General features: G+C 47.1%; 1 protein-coding gene across 1 annotated transcript in view; it reads left to right on the top strand.

Moving 5' to 3' along the window:
* The first annotated feature begins 465 nt into the window (after nucleotides 1-465).
* Nucleotides 466-16,361, top strand: part of LOC140724476 (ecto-ADP-ribosyltransferase 5-like) — a 29,835-nt gene continuing 13,939 nt past the window's right edge. Inside the window, exon 1 of the mRNA XM_073038922.1 lies at nucleotides 466-613. The gene's annotated coding sequence lies outside the window, so the exon portion shown is untranslated. The remainder of the gene's footprint in view (nucleotides 614-16,361) is intronic.

A 16,361-nucleotide genomic window follows, 5' to 3' on the forward strand; every position in this document is an offset into this window, starting at 1 on the left:
GTGAGAGAGAGAGTGAGAGAGAGAGAACGGGGGGTTGCAACATCGGAAACACTCCCCTGTACGCATAGCGAAAGTATGAGAGAGGGGAAGTAAAGGACGCTGATTGGAGGGAGGGCGCTTAAGAATGAAGAGAACGAGGAGGAGGGCCGCAGGAGTGGCAGGAAGAGCGGAAGACAGAGACCAAAGGACGGGGCATAAAGTGAAGGATGCAGGGTGCAGGAGCTACAGAGAGCGGTCAGAGAAGATATGCAGTAACCGTGAAGTGAAATATGTAACAGTCCAAAATGCAGCTTTAGATGCTGCTGCTAAACATGAGCTTTGACCAAGAATCAGGAAGAGAGCATGCAAAACCTTGTAAACAGCACGTCCACTGTTTCAGAGTTGCAACAGGATGTGGTGAGCGGTGGAGTGACGTAATGGATGAACGAAAAGCATCCGCGATTATCACGTGGAAGGGTTCAGACTAAGTGCAGAAGTGAACCGTCCCGGGCTGGTGCGTGCAGGCCGATGCCGAGAGAACTGTTTGACCTGCGCCGCCGTCCCCGCTTGTCAGCGCGCTGCACCGTGAGCTGAGCAACGACAGTCAGTCGCCTACTCTGCAAACAGCTTTGAGGTTAGTATCTCAACGTACCCTGCCCCCACCCCACGCCTCCGCTATCCGCTAAAACTCTCTTGAAAACGGAACGGATGAACGGTGGAGGCCAAAGTGTGTGTTCACTGGGTAGAGAGAAAGGAGAGGCAGAATTAGAAACAGAATTACAGAACCGGAGGAGTGGTGAGGGGAAGAGTGCGCGCGTGTGTGTGTGTGTGTGTGTGTGGGGGGGGGGGGGGGGGAGAGAGAGAGAGAGAGACAGAGGGTTAATAGATAGAGGCATAGAAGCGTTGGTACATAATTGAGCAGAGAAATGCAGGATCTGGACACTGAACAGTAATAAGGAATTAGATACGTTCGTCCTTCGATTACTAATATAGTGAGTTCTCCGCAGGAATGTTAGACGGAAGGGCCGTTACTCTGTTTTATACTGCACACTATTCTATGATTCATTCTGTAGTACGGACAGAGGTCGGGGGGTGGGGGTGGGGTTGTCAAAATACCCGAACTATTGGATATGGAGCGAAGCGGACGCGCGGTTATAACGTTCCTCACAGTATCAGGAAACACCCGGGCACAGTATTAGAGACAGCGGTGGTAAGGACGGTCAAAGAGCCGAAGGGCCACACTGCAGAAAAAAACTCAGGTAAGTAAACATCTTGGTACAAAAAAAATCTTTTCCACGGTTATAGACAGTAAACAAAAGGAATATGCAGTTGTCAATTGCAATGGAACGAAAAGTAGACAAAGGCAGATGCGCAGATGAGCTTTGACCAGCGACCAATCAGCGTTTGCCATTGATTCGCAAGAGCAAATTAAAGGGAAGGTAGTGCTAAGCGCAGCGGCCATCCTCTGAGCAGATGTAGTCCGAGTGGTGACCTTAGGGCTTTAGCTCTTCGAGTCTTCTGCGAAGAAAAGCTTCACTCAGAGAAAGTAAGAGTAAGTAAATCTCAAAATTTTTCCCCGCTCTTCTTGAAACCTCCGCGGCCAGGACAGTGGGGATGACAGGCAGTGTAGTGAAATGTTTCTCTTGCTGGACGTGGGCTGGTAGGGAGGGTTCCACTGTCCATGACGACGACAGCTGCGGGAAGTGCACCCAGCATCAGCTTCTAACAAACCGCGCTCAGTAGATGAAGCAGGAACTGGATGGATATCGGATCGCTCGGGAGGCTGAAGTGGTGATAGAAAGGACGTATAGAAAGGTAATTATTGCAGGTGCAAAGCACAGCAAACTGGGGTTAACAGTCAAGAAGGGGAAAGTTTGAAGGAGCCAGTGCAGAGTAACCCTCTGGCCAACCCCCTCCACAACAGGTATATCACCCTGGACACTCCCGAGGGGAGATCATCTAACAGAAGAAATACGCAGACTCCACTTCTGTCACTCAGAAGGGAAGGGGGGAGTAGAGAATCGCCGTGTGATAGGGGATTCGATAGGTAGAGGAACAGACAGGAGTTTCTGTGGGCCTCAAGCAGATGCCGGGATGGTACGCTGCCTCCCGTGTGCCAGGGTCTGATACCTCGGATCGAGTCCCCAGCATTCGTAAGTGGTAGGGTGAACAGCCAGATGTCGTGGTCCATGTAAGTACCAATGACATGGGCAGGACAAGGTTTTGCCTAGGTGGATTCAGGAAGATAGGTGGTAAGTTAAGGGCAGGATTCCTAGAGTTGTGATCTTAGGCTTCTACCCGTGCAACTTGCTAGTGAGTCCTGAACTAGGAAAATGACACCGTTTAAAACGTGGCTAAGGAGTTGGTATAGGAGAGAGAGGGCATAGGATTTTTGGATTATTGGCTCTCTTCCATGGCAGGTGGCGCCTGTATAGAAAGGTCGTTTTGCGCCTGAACTGGAGGGGGGACTGATACCCCAGCGGGAAGGTCTATGAATGCTGGCCGGTGGTTCCTCAACTGGAGTTGCAGAGGGATGGGAATCAGAGTGTCAGAACAGGTAGATGAGAGGTTGTGGAGACAGATAAGACTGCAGCTAAGACTTCAGGCGAATTTCGGAATCAAAAATTTGAGCATGATGCGAAGGGTTTCCTGAGTTGCACACATTTAAATGCAAAAAAACAAATGTATTGGTAGGAAAGGCAAATAATAACGCTGAACTTGAGGCAGCTGGGTTGCAAACAGAGGCAATGTGTAATGATAAATGTCTTTGATTGGACAAAATTTCAGTCAGCAACGTAAAAGGCGGACAAAATCGGGAAATTAAGGGCGACTGTAGGACTGAATGTGTTGCATCTGAATACGCACAGTTATCGGGATAAGACAAATGAACTTGCAGCACAGTTGCGGATTGGCAGGTATGATGTTGTCGGCGTCACTGAATGGTAGTTGAAATATTACAGGTGGGAGCTGAAGGTCCAAGGGTAAACATTGCATCGGAAGGATACGCTGGAAGGCAGAGGTGGTAGCAATCCTGTGTTCGTAAAATGAATAAATAAAATCACTAGAAAGAAGTGACATAGCGTTGGAAGGTACCGAATCATTGTGGACTGAGCTAGGAAACTACGAGTGTCAACAGATACTGATGAGATGTGTGTAGAGCCCAAAACATGACAAAAGATGTTCCAACAGGAGAGAGAAAATTCATGCCAAACTGACAATACTACGAAAGTTATGGGGGACTAGGTTGTCAAAATCAGGCTTGTGCTGCATTTCCAGATGGGGTATTTCCGGAACGCATGCGAGGTGGATTTTAGAGCACCTAGTGACAGAATCAGCTGTTCAGGATTAGGTGTTGTACAATGAACGAAATTTGATCAGAGAGCTTAAGGTAAAAGAGCCCCTAGGGAAGAGTGATCAAAATATCATCGAATTCACTCCTGAACTTGTGAAGGAGAAGATAAGGTCAAATGTATCATTTCCAGAGTTGAGGCATCAGAGGAGAGTTGGCCAGAATGGATTGGAAATGAATACTGTTAGTGACGACGACAGGCCAGTAATGGCTGGAATTTCTGGAAGCAATTCGAAAGGCACAGGGTATATACATCCCAAGGAGAAAGGAGTATTCTAACGGAAAGTTAGAAAGTTGACACAACTGCGGCTAACAAGAAAGGTCACAACCAACATAAAATCGAAAGAGAGGGCATATAGAACATAGAACATGCAGCATAAAATAGTACAGAACAATACAGGCCCTTCGGCCCACAATGTTGTGCCAACCCTCAAACCCTGCTTCCCATATGACCCCACCCCCCGCACTTTATATTCCTCCATATACCTGTTTAGTAGTCTCTTAAACGTCACTAGTGTATCTGCCTTCACCACTGACTCAGGCAGTGCATTCCACGCACCAATCACTCTCTGAGTGAATGACCTTCCTCTGATATCCGCCTTGAACTTCCCTCCCCTTAACTTATAGCCATGCCCTCTTGTACTGAGCAGTGGTGCCCTAGGGAAGAGGCGCTTGCCGTCCACTCTGTCAATTCCTCTTAATATCTTGTACACCTCTATCATGTCTCCTCTTTATCCTCCTTCTCGCCAAAGAGTAAAGCCCTAACTCCCTTAAACTCTGATCATAATCTATACTCTCTAAACCAGGCAGCATCCTGGTAAATCTCCTCTGTACCCTTTCCAATGCTTCCACATCCTTCCTATAGTGAGACGACCAGAACTGGACACAGTACTCCAAGTGTGGCCTAACTAGAGTTTTATAGAGCTACATCATTACATCGCGTCTCTTAACACTATCCCTCGACTTATGAAAGTTAAAACCTCATAAGCTTTCTTAACTACCCTATCTACTTGTGAGGCAACGTTCATGTTTCTGTGGACCTGTACCCCCAGATCCATCTGCTCCTCCACACTACCAAGTATCCTGACATTTACTTTGTACTCTGCCTTGGAGATTGTCCTTCCAAACTGTACCACCTCACACTTCTCCGGGTTGAACTCCATCTGCCACTTCTCAGCACACTTCTGCATCCTATCAATGTCTCTCTGCAATCTTCGATAATCCTCTACACTATCTACAACACCGCCAACCTTTGTGTCGTCTGCAAACTTGCTAATCCATCCTTCTACACCCACATCCAGGTGGTTAATAAAAATCACGAAAAGTAGAGGACCCAGAACAGATCCTTGTGACACCACTAGTCACAACACTCCAATCCAAATGTACTCCCTCCATCACGAACCTCTGCCTTCTGCAGGCAAGCCAATTCTGAATCCACCTGGCCAAGCTTCCCTGGATCCCATTCAATTATGAATTCTGACTTTCTGAATAATCCTACCGTGTGGAATCTTGTTAAATGTCTTACTAAAATCCATGTAGATCACATCCACTGCACTACCCTCCACTGTATGCCTGTTCACTTCCTCAAAGAATTCTATCAGGCTTGTTAGGCATGATCTGCCCTTCACAAAGCCATGCTGACTGTCCCTGATCAGACCATGATTCTCTAAATGCCCATAGATCCTATCTCTATGAATCTTTTCCAACAGCTTTCCCACTACAGACGTAAGGCTCACTGGTCTATAATTAACCGGACTATATCTACTACCTTTTTTGAACAAGGGGACAACATTCGCCTTCCACCAATCCTCCGGTACCATTCCCGTGGGCAACGTGGACATAAAGATCCTAGCCAGAGGCTCAGGAATCTCCTCCCTCGCCTTGTGATGCAGCCTGGGGAATATTCCGTCAGGCCCCGGGGACTTATCCGTCCTAATGTATTTTAACAACTCCAACCCCTCCTCTCCCTTAATATCAACATGCTCCAGAACATCAACCTCACTCATATTGTCCTCACCGTTATCAAGTTCCCTCTCATTGGTGAAAACCGGGAGAGAAATATTCATTGAGGATCTCGATCACTTCCGCAGCCTCCAAGCACATCTTCCCACTTTTATCTCTAATCGGTCCTACCTTCACTCCTGTCATCCTTCTGTTCTTCACTTAACTGAAGACTACCTTGGGGTTTTCCTTTACCCTACTCGCCAAGGCCTTCTCAAGCCCCTTTCCTGCTCTTCTCAGCCCCTTCTTAAGCTACTTTCTTGCTACCTTATATTCCTCAATAGACCCATCTGATCATTTCTTCCTAAACCTCCTGTATGCTGCCTTCTTCCACCTGACTTGATTTTCCACCTCACTTGTCACCCACCTCACCCTACCATTCTTTATCTTCCTCACTGGGACAAATTTTCCCTAACATTCTGCAAGAGATCCTTAAACATCGACCACGTGTCCATAGTACATTTCCCTGCACAAACATCATCCCAATTCACACCCGCAAATTCCACTTTATAGCCTCATAATTTGCCCGTCCCCAATTAAAAATGTTCATGCCCTCTCTGATTCTACCCTTTTCTATGATAACGCTGAAGGCCGGGGAGCGGTGATCACTGTCCCCCAGATGCTCACCCACTGACAGATCTGTGACCTGACCAGGTTCACTACCTAATACTAGATCTAGTATGCCATTCCCTCTGATCGGCCTGTCAACATACTGTGACGGGAATCCATCCTGGACACACTTAACAAACTCTGCTCCATCTAAACCCTTGGAACTAATCAAGTGCCAATCAATATTAGGGAAGTTAAAGACACCCATGATAACAACCCTGTTATTTTTGTACCTTTCCAAACTCTGCCTCCCAATCTGCTCCTCGGTATCTCTGCTGTTAACAGGCGACCTATAGAATACCCCCAGTAGAGTAACTGCTCGCTTCCTGTTCCTGACTTCCATCCATACTGACTCAAAGGAGGAACCTGCTACATTACCCACCCTTTCGGTAGCTTTAATAGTAACCCTGGCCAGTAACGCCACCCCTCCTCCCCGTTTTCTGCTCTCTCTATCGCTTTTGAAGCACTGAAATCCAGGAATACGGAGAATCCATTCCTGCCCTGGTGCCAGCCAAGTCTCCCTAATGGCCACTACATCATAACTCCATGTATGTATCCAAGCTCTCAGTTTATCACCTTTGTTCCTGATGCTTCTTGCATTGAAGTACACGCACTTTAGTCCTTCTACCTTATTACCTTTACACCCTTTATTTTGCTTCTCTTTCCTCAAAGCCTCTCAATATGTTGGAACTGGCTTTACTCCCTGCACATCTTTCACTGTTCTATCGCTCCGCGTCTCTTCCCCCTTGCAAATTAGTTTAAACCCTCCCGAACCATGCTGGCAAACCTACCTGCCAGGATATTGCTCCCCTTCGAGTTCAGGTGCAACGAATCCAATCTGTACAGGTCCCAACTTCCCCAGAAGAGATCCCAATCGTCTAAAAATCTAAAACCCTGCCCCCTGTACCAACTCCACAGCCACACATTCAACTGCCATCTCCTCCAATTCTTACCATCACTATCACGTAGCACTGGCAGCAATCCTGAGAACTCCACCCTTGAGGTCCTGTTCTTCAGCCTTCTGCCTAGTTTCCGAAACTCACACTTCAGGACCTCATATCTCTTCCTGCCTATGTCGTTGGTCCCAACATGTACCACGACTTCTGGTTGCTTTCGCTTTCGTACCAGGATCTCATGCACCCCATCAGACCCTGGCACCGGGAGGCAACAAACCATGCGGGTTTCCTTCTCACGTCCACAAAATCTCCTGTCTGCTCCCCTGACTATAGAGTCTCCAATGACGACAGCTCTCCTCTTCTCCATCCCACCCTTCTGCACCACAGGGTCCAACTCAGTGCCGGAGGCCCTGCCACCGTGGCTCACACCTGGTCGGTCGTCCTCGCCAACAGTATCCAAGACGGTAAACTTATTATTCAGCGGAATGGCCACAGGGGTGCTCTGCACTACCTGCCTACTCACCTTCGCTATCCCCCTTTTGACTGTCACCCAACGACCTACTTCCTGCAGCCTAGGTGTGACTACCTCCCTGTAGCTCTCATCTATGACTGCCTCATTTTCCCTTCCGAGTCGAAGGTCATCCAGCTGCTGCTCCGGATTCCTCACACGGTCTTCCAGATCGCCCAGCCGCATGCACTTCTGGCAGATGTGACTCTGCGGGAGAGGGGAGTTCTCACAAGACTGCCACATCTCACAGGACAGGCACATCACCGTCTCAGGAGGAATTGTAAAGACTAATAGAGCAAAATTTCCTGGGATGTTAAAAGTTTGGAAAGCTTTTAAAAATCAACCGAAGACAACCTGAGAAAGTCATTAAGAACGGAAAACTGGAGTACGAAAGTAAGACAGCCAATCATTTTGAAGGGAACACCAAAAGTTTTTTCAGATAAAAGAGAGGCCAGATGCAGATCGTACCGCTGGAAAACGATGCTGGAGTGGTAGCAATGCGGGACCACGAAATAGCGAAAGCACTGAAAAAGTGTTTTGCTTCAGTTTTCCCTGTGAAAGGCACTAGCAGTATGGTTAAAGATCCAGGTGTCAGGGGGTATGATGTTTGTGAGGTTATCATAAATTGAGAGAAGGTTACTGGGAAACTGCGAGGTCTGAAGGGAGGTAGGTCACCTGGACCAGATGGTCTACACGTCGGAGTTTTGAAACAGGTGGCTGAAGAGATCGTGGGGTCGCTGGTAATGATCTTTCAAGAATCAGTAGAGTCTGGAATGGTAATGGTTCTGGAAGACCGGAAAATTGCAAATATCGCTCCACTCTTCAAGAAGAGAGAGAACGGAAGAAAGGAAATGTAGGCCAATTAGTCCGACCTCTGTGGTTGGGAAGATTCTGGAGTTGATCAGAGGCACATGATAACGTAGGCCGTAGTCATAACCGTTTCCACAAGGGATGAATTTTCCAAACAGTTGGAAATCTTTTGAAGAAGTAGGAAGACAAAGGAGAATCGGTTGAGCTCGTGTACCTGGAGTTTCAGAAGGCCTTTGACAAGGTGCCACACATGAAACTGCTTAACAGGCGATGAGCCCATGGTATTTCCGGAAATGTCCTAGCATTATAAGGCAGTGGCTGACTGGCCGGAGGCTAAGAGTGGGATGGAAGGGAACCATTTCTGACTGTTTTCCGGTGTTCCGCAGGGGTCTGTGTTGGAACTGATTCTTCTTACGTTATATGTCAAAGGTTTGCATGATGGAATTGGTGGCTTTGTTTCAAAGTTTCCAGATGACTGGAAGATAGGTCGATGGGGAAGGCAGTTTTGCGAAAGTACGGAGGCTGCAGAAAGACGGATTGGGAGAATGTGCAAATAAATGGCTGATGGAGTATAGTGCTGGGAAGCGTACTGCTGTGCACTTCGGTCGAAGAAATGAAAGAGTTGACAATTTTCCAAATAGAGAAAACAAAGTGATTTGCTGCGGGCCTGGAGAGTCTTGGTGCAGGATTCCCCAAAGGTCAATTTGCAGGTTGACACTACGGTGTCAGCATTCATTTCAAGAGGAAAAGGATATAATTTTGAGAATTTATAAAGCACTGCTGAGACATCACTGGTTAGAAAGAATGTGCTGAAACTGCAGAGGCTTCGAAGAAGGTTCACAAAAATCATTCTATGATTGAACGGTTTGCCGTATGAAGATTGCTTGATACCCTTGAGTCTTTGTACACTAGCATTCATAAGAATGAGGGGGACCCCATTGAAACCTGTCGAATAGTTCAAAGCCTTGACAGATTGGATGTGGAGAGGATGTTTCCTATTCTGGGCAAGTCTAAGTCCAGAGGGTGAATGGATAGAGACACAGAAATATTGGCACATAAATGTGTATGGAAAGGTTTAATCTGGACACAGTTCGGGTGGAAATAATTAGCTAAGGTGGACCTTTGGTTAACAATACATTGACTTCAGCGCAGACGTTGTGAGGCCGAAGGTCCTGCACCCGGTTAAGTTGCTCCTTCCTATGCCCCATCCTCTATTTCGGAGAGGGGGAGGGGCTTTAAATACCCCTGACATGTCGCAAAAGGCGCAAAACGGCATTGACGGGCTTGCCTCGGCAAGAGGGAGGGCGCTGCATCAGGAAACACTGAGAACTTCACCCAATGGAAAGAGGTGACGGTAGTGATTGCGGGAGCATTGATAATTATCTTTCAAAAACCATTGGACTATGGCATGACGCCAGAGAGCCGGAGAATTGCAAAGAGCCTCCTCCCTTTCGGAGAGGTGGAAGGCAGCAAAAAGGAAATTACAGACCTGCCGGCCTGACCTCTGTGGTTGGGAGGATGTTGGAGACAACTGTTAAGGATGAGGTTTAGGAGTACTTGGTGACACGGGACAAGACAGGACAGTCAGCCTGGTTTCCCTGAAGGAAAATCTTTCCCGACGAACCTGTTGGAATTCACTAGAACACCACAGCACAGTAAGGCCCTTCGGCCCTCGACGTTGTGCCGACCCATATTTGAGGAGATCGCAAGTAGGATATGTTAAAGGGAGGCTGCGGATGTTGTATATTCGGACTACCAGGGTGTCACACTTCAGGGTGCTTACCAAGATAAGAGGCCGTCGTATTACAGGAAAGTAACTGGCATTGTTAGATCATCGGCTGATTGGTAGGACGCAGCGATTTGGAGTAAAATGATCCTTTTTCTGGTTGGCTGCCAATGACAGGTGGAGAAATTTCTTTAGCCAGAGGGTGGTGAACTAGTGGAATGTGTTACCACAGGCAGCTGTGGTGGACGGGTCTCGGAGTATATTTATGCAGAACTTGATAGGTTGTTGATTGGACATGCATCAAAGGTTACGAGGAGAAGACCGGGGAGTAAGGCCGAGTAGGGGAAAACAAGGATCAGACATGATTGAATAGCAGAGCAGACTCGGTGGGCCAAGTGGCCTAATTCAGCTCCTATATCTCAATGTCTTAGGGTATAAAATATGCTGCACCCTTTGAAATAATGCCCACTATTACATTTGCCTTGTTTACCACAGACTCAACATGTGAATTCTGGGGGTCTTACACGAGGACTCTTAAATCTGTTGTTTGAATCTTATCCCCATTTAGATAATAGTCCGTACTGTTGTTCCTTTAAAAAAAAATGCATGACCAAATATTCCCCAGTGCTGTATTCCATCTGCCACTTATCTCCAACACTACCTTCACATCGTCCACAAAACTTGCACCAAGGCTATCAATTCCATTACTTAAATCATTGACCAGCAATGTGAAAAGCCCCGGTTGCAATACTGATCTTTGAGGCACACCACTAGTCACCGGCAGCCAACGTGAAAAGGCCCCATTTATTGTCACCCGCTGCCTCCTGCCAATTAGCCATTCTGTTATACATGGCAGTATCTATCCTGTGACGTCACATAATTGTATGTTGTTCAGCAGCCTCATGTGTGGCACTTTCTCAAATGCCTTCTGAAAATCCATCTTAATGACATCCACTGACTCTCCTTTGTCCATCCTGCTTGTTACTTCCTCCATGAATTCTAACAGATTTGTCAGGCAAGATTTCCCTTTGTAGAATCAATGCTGATTTTGACTTATTTAATCAGGTTCCTCAAGACCTCCTCCTTAATAATAGACTCCAACACTTGCCTAACGACTGAGGTTGGTTCAACTAGCCTATAATTTCCTTTCTTTTGCTTTCCTCCCTTATTAAAGAGTGGAGTGACACTTGCAGTGCCGAACATGTCCTTTCCTTAGAACTAGCTAGGTGGACCCACAGCCCTCTATTTTTCTGAGTCCATGTATTCATCCAGGAGTCTCTTAAAAGACCCTATCTTTTCCGCCTCCACCACCGTCGACGGCAGCCCATTCCATGCACTCACCACTTTCTGAGTAAAAGCTTATCCCTGACATCGCCTCTGTACCTACTCCCCAGCACCTTAAAACTGTGCCCTCTCGGGTTAGCCATTTCAGCCCTGGGAAAAAGCATCTGACTATACACATGATCGATACCCCCTCATTGTCTGGGACACCTCTATCACGTCACCTCTCATCCTCCATCGCTCCAAGGAGAAAAAGGCCGAGTTCACTCAACCTGTTCTCATAAGGCATGCTCCCTAATCCAGGCAACATCCTTGTAAATCTCCTCTGCACCCTTTCTATGGTTTCAACGTCCTTCCTGCAGCGAGGCGACCAGAACTAAGCACAGTACTCCAAGTGGGGTCTGACCAGTGTCCTATATAGATGCAACATTACCTCTCGGCTCCTAAACTGAATCCCACGATTGATGCAGGCCAATGCACTGTATGGCTTCTTACCCAAAGAGTCAAACTGTGTAGAAGCTTTGAGTGTTCTATGGACTCTGACCCCAAGATCCCTCTCGACTCCACACTGCCGAGAGTCTTAACATTAGTGCTATATTCTGCCATCATATTTGAGCTACCATAATGAACCATCTCTCACCTGTCTAGGTTGAACTCCATCTGCCACTTCTCGGCCCAGTTTTGCATCCTATCAATGTCCCACTGTAACTTCTGATATCCCTCCACACTATTCACAACACCCCCAACCTTTGTTTCATCGCAAATTTACTAACACATCCCTCCACTTCCTCATCCTGGCCATTTATAAAAATCACTAAGATTAGGGGTCCCAGAACAGATCCTTGCGGTATACCTTTGGTCACCGGCTTCCATGCAGAATATGATCTTTCCACAACCACTCTTTGCCTTCTGTGGGCAAGCCAGTTCTGGATCCATAACAAAAAATGTTTCATTTGATCCCATGCCTCCTTACTTTCTCAATAAGCCTTGCATAGAGTACCTTATCAAATGCCTTGCTGAAATCCATATACACTACATCTACTGTTCCTTCATCAATGTGTTTAGTCACATCCTCAAAAGACTCAATCAGGCTCATAAGGCACAACCTGCCCTTGACAAATCCTGCCTCTGAGGATCTTTTCCATCAACTTACCAACCACTGAATTAAGGCTCACCGGTCTATAATTCCTTGGGCTATCTCTACTCCCTTTCTTGAATAAGGGAACAACATCCACAACCCTCCAATCCTCTGGAACCTCTCCCATCCTAATTGATGATGCAAAGATCATTGCCAGAGGCTCAGCAATCTCCTCCCTCGCCTCCCACAGTACCCTGGGTTACATCTAATCCAGTCCCGGCGATTTACCTAATTGGATGCTTTCCAAAAGCTCCGGCACATCATCTTTCTTAATATCTACATGCTCAAGCTTTTCAGTCTGCTGCAAGTCATCACTACAATCACTAAGATCCTTTTCCATAGTGAATACTGAAGTAAGGTATTCATTAAGTGCCTCTGCTATTTCCTATGGTTCCGTACACACTTTCCCACTGTCACACTTGATAATTCCTATTTTTCACATTCTAGTAGAATGCCTTGGGGTTTTCCTTAATCCTGCCTGCCAAGGCCTTCTCATGGCCCCTTCTGACTCTACTAATTTCCTTCCTAGTAGCCTTATACTCTTCTAAATCTTTAACATTGCCTAGCTCTCTGAACCTGTCGTAAGCTTTTCTTTTCTTCATGACTAGATTTATTACAGCTTTTGTACACCACGGTTCCTGTACCCTACCATAACTTCCCCGTCTCATTGGAACGTACCTATGCAGAACTCCACACAAATATCCCCTAATCATTTGCCACATTTCTTCTGTACTTTTCCCTGAGAACATCTGTTACCAACTTAATCTTCCAATTTCCTGCCTTATAGCCTCATAATTCCCCTTACTCCAATTGAACCATTATCTAACTTGTCTGTGGGCATCGATAGGGTGGGCAATAACAATCGTTTCCCTGGAGGATAGCAGGACAGAATTAACACGAGAGGGGAAGGGTGTAAAAGGGTTATGAGGGGCACCGCTTTCAGGCAAAAGCGTGGTGAGTCTATGGGATGACCTGCCAGAGGAAGTGGTTGAGCCAGGGACAAGGGAAACGTTTCAGAATGACCTGGACAGGTACACGGACGGACGGGGTTGGGAGGGATACGAGCCGATTCCAGGACGTTGGAAATAGCTGGGTGGACACGAAGTGGGGCCGAATGGCCTCTATCTGTGCTGGATCGCTCTGTGACTCCGTGAAATAGAGAATCACCAACAGATGAGGACAGCGAGTGAGACAAAGACAGGGAGAGAGAGTCACAGAGTTGTCCCGCATGGTAAATGATCCCTCAGCCCCGTGGAATCCGGGCTGAACAAAGTGTGTAGTCCGGACGATTCCGTTTCTCAGGAATTGGCTCACATCCCTCTCAACCAGGGGCTCCCAACCGGTTTTACACCGGGGACACGTCCCGTTAACTGAGAGGTCCGTGGCCCCCGGTTGGGAAACTTGCTCTAAACTGCTGTCCACATATCTCTAACCGTGTCTGATGTACCTGTCCCGGCCACGTCCCCCCGGCATCCGGTTCCATCAATCTACTGTCCGCTGTGTGAAATAACGTTGCCCGTCAGGTTCTGGTTAAACCTTCCACCTCTTACCTGAAATCAATGTCCTCCTGTCTTCGATCTCCTACCCTAGGGAAAAGACCACCACCTATCCCCACACCCCATGGTTTAATACACGTCAGTGGGCTCACCCCTTGGTCTCCCACCAACCCAGGATCAAAGACCCACCCTGTCCACCCTCTCCTTGCGAACCAGTCACCCAAGTCCTGGCAACATCCTTGTGAATCTGTTCTGCTCTCTTTCCAGTTGAATCCCATCCTCCCAGTGACAGGGTGACCGGAACTGAACACAATAATCCAAGTGCGGCCTCACTGGCATAGAACATAGAATAGTACAGCACATTACAGGCCCTTCGTCCCACAATGTTGTGCTTACCCTTAAACCCTGCCTCCCATATGTCCTCCCAACTTAAATTCTTCCGTATACCTGTCGAGTAGTCTCTTAAATTTCACTAGTGTATCTGCCTCCACCATTGATGCAGGCAGTGCATTCCATGCACCAACCACTCTCTGAGTAAAAACTATTCCTCTAATATCCCCCTTGAACTTCCCACCTCTTACCTTAAAACCTTGTCCTCTTGTATTGAGCATTGGTGCCCTGGGGAAGAGGAGCTGGCTGTCCATTCTATCTATTCCTCTTAATAACGCGTACACCTCTATCATGTCTCCTCTCATCCTCCTTCTCTCCAGAGAGTAAGGCCCTATCTCCCTTAATCTCTGATCATAATGCATACTCTCTAACCCAGGCAACATCCTGGAAAATCTCCTCTGTACCCTTTCCAATGCTTCCACGTCCTTCCTATAGTGAGGCAACCAGAATTGGGCACAGTACTCCAAATGTGGCCGAACCAGAGTTTTATAGAGCTGCATCATTACCTCATGACTCTTAAACTCTATCCCTTGACTTCTGAAGGCTAACACCCCATAAGCTTTCTTAACTACCCTATCTACCTGTGAGGCAACTTTCAGGGATCTGTGGACATGTACCCCCAGATACCTCTGCTCCTCTACACTGCCAAGAATCCTGCCATTTACTTTGTATTCCGCCTTGGAGTTTGTCTTTCCAAAGTGTACCACCTCACACTTCTCCGGGTTGAACTCCATCTGCCACTTCTCAGCCCACTTCTGCATCCTATCAATGTCTCTCTGCAATCTTCGGCAATCCTCTACACTATACACAACACCACCAACCTTTGTGTCATCTGCAAGCTTGCCAATCCACCCCTCTAACCCCACATCCAAGTTGTAATAAAAAATCACGAAGAGTAGGGGTCCCAGAACCGATCCTTGTTGGACACCACTAGTCACAACCCTCCAATCCGAAAGTACTCCCTCCAATCCGAGAGTACACACTCCACAATGGCACTCTGCTTTCTGCAGACAAGCCAATTCTGAATCCACCTGGCCGAACTTCCCTGGATCCCATGCCTTCTGAGTTTCTGAATAAGCCTACCGTGTGGAAACTTATCTTGGACATGTGAAACGTATCCTCCGCAACTCCTGAAATCAGTGCCCCGACCGATAACAGAGAGCCAAAATCTTTCTTCAGCACCTTTGTTTCTGTGTGACTCCGTGTGTCTGTGTGAGTCCATTGCAAGGGAACCATGTCCTTGTACTCCAATACCTCTCTGTCGTACCTATGTTCTATAGGTCAGTTGTTGAGAGCGCCCTCACGTCTTAATAAGCTGATAAGGAAGGCGGGCTCTGTCGTGGGCAAAGTACTGGAGAGTTTAACATCGGTAGCTGAGCGAAGGGCGCTGAGTAGGCTACGGTCAATTATGGAAAACCCTGAACATCCTCTACATAGCACCATCCAGAGACAGAGAAGCAGTTTCAGCGACAGGTTACTGTCGATGCAATGCTCCTCAGACAGGATGAAGAGGTCAATACTCCCCAATGCCATTAGGCTTTACAATTCAACTGCCAGGACTTAAGAACTTTTTTTTAAAGCTATTATTAATGCTTTTTGAGTTAGTGATTTAGATGCATATCATATTATTACTGAGTTAAGTATTGTATGTAATGAGTTTTTGCTACAACAAGTGTATGGGACATTGGAAAAAATGTTGAATTTCCCCATGGGGATGAATAAAGTATCTATCTATCTATCTATCTATCTATCTATCTATCTATCTACACCTGTACCCAGGGCACCTCTGTTCAATGAAAAGCTCCTCCCACAATCGGTCCTTCCAAAATATAATACCTCGCAGTCATCCGAATTAAATTCTATTTGCTGTTTCCCAGGCACCCGACCCAGTTGATCACAATCGCACAATCCCATTATTCAGAGACTTCCACTCTGAGAAACATCCTCACACCAGCACCCACCGACAACACCCACCAGCACCCACAGCCCACAACCACCATCCAACCAATTCTGTCTCCACTTCCCTCCCTGGACACCACGTGATCCATCGTTCCAGGGCAGCCTACCATGGGAAAACGTACCAAACGGCTTCATGAAATCTATACATACTGTGTCTACCACCCTCCCCTCATCAGCCTTCTCCTTCGTTTCTTCAGAAGTCTCAATCAATTTCCTTCG

Source organism: Hemitrygon akajei, unplaced genomic scaffold (genome assembly GCF_048418815.1).
Source record: "Hemitrygon akajei unplaced genomic scaffold, sHemAka1.3 Scf000238, whole genome shotgun sequence".
NCBI classification, from domain to species: domain Eukaryota; kingdom Metazoa; phylum Chordata; class Chondrichthyes; order Myliobatiformes; family Dasyatidae; genus Hemitrygon; species Hemitrygon akajei.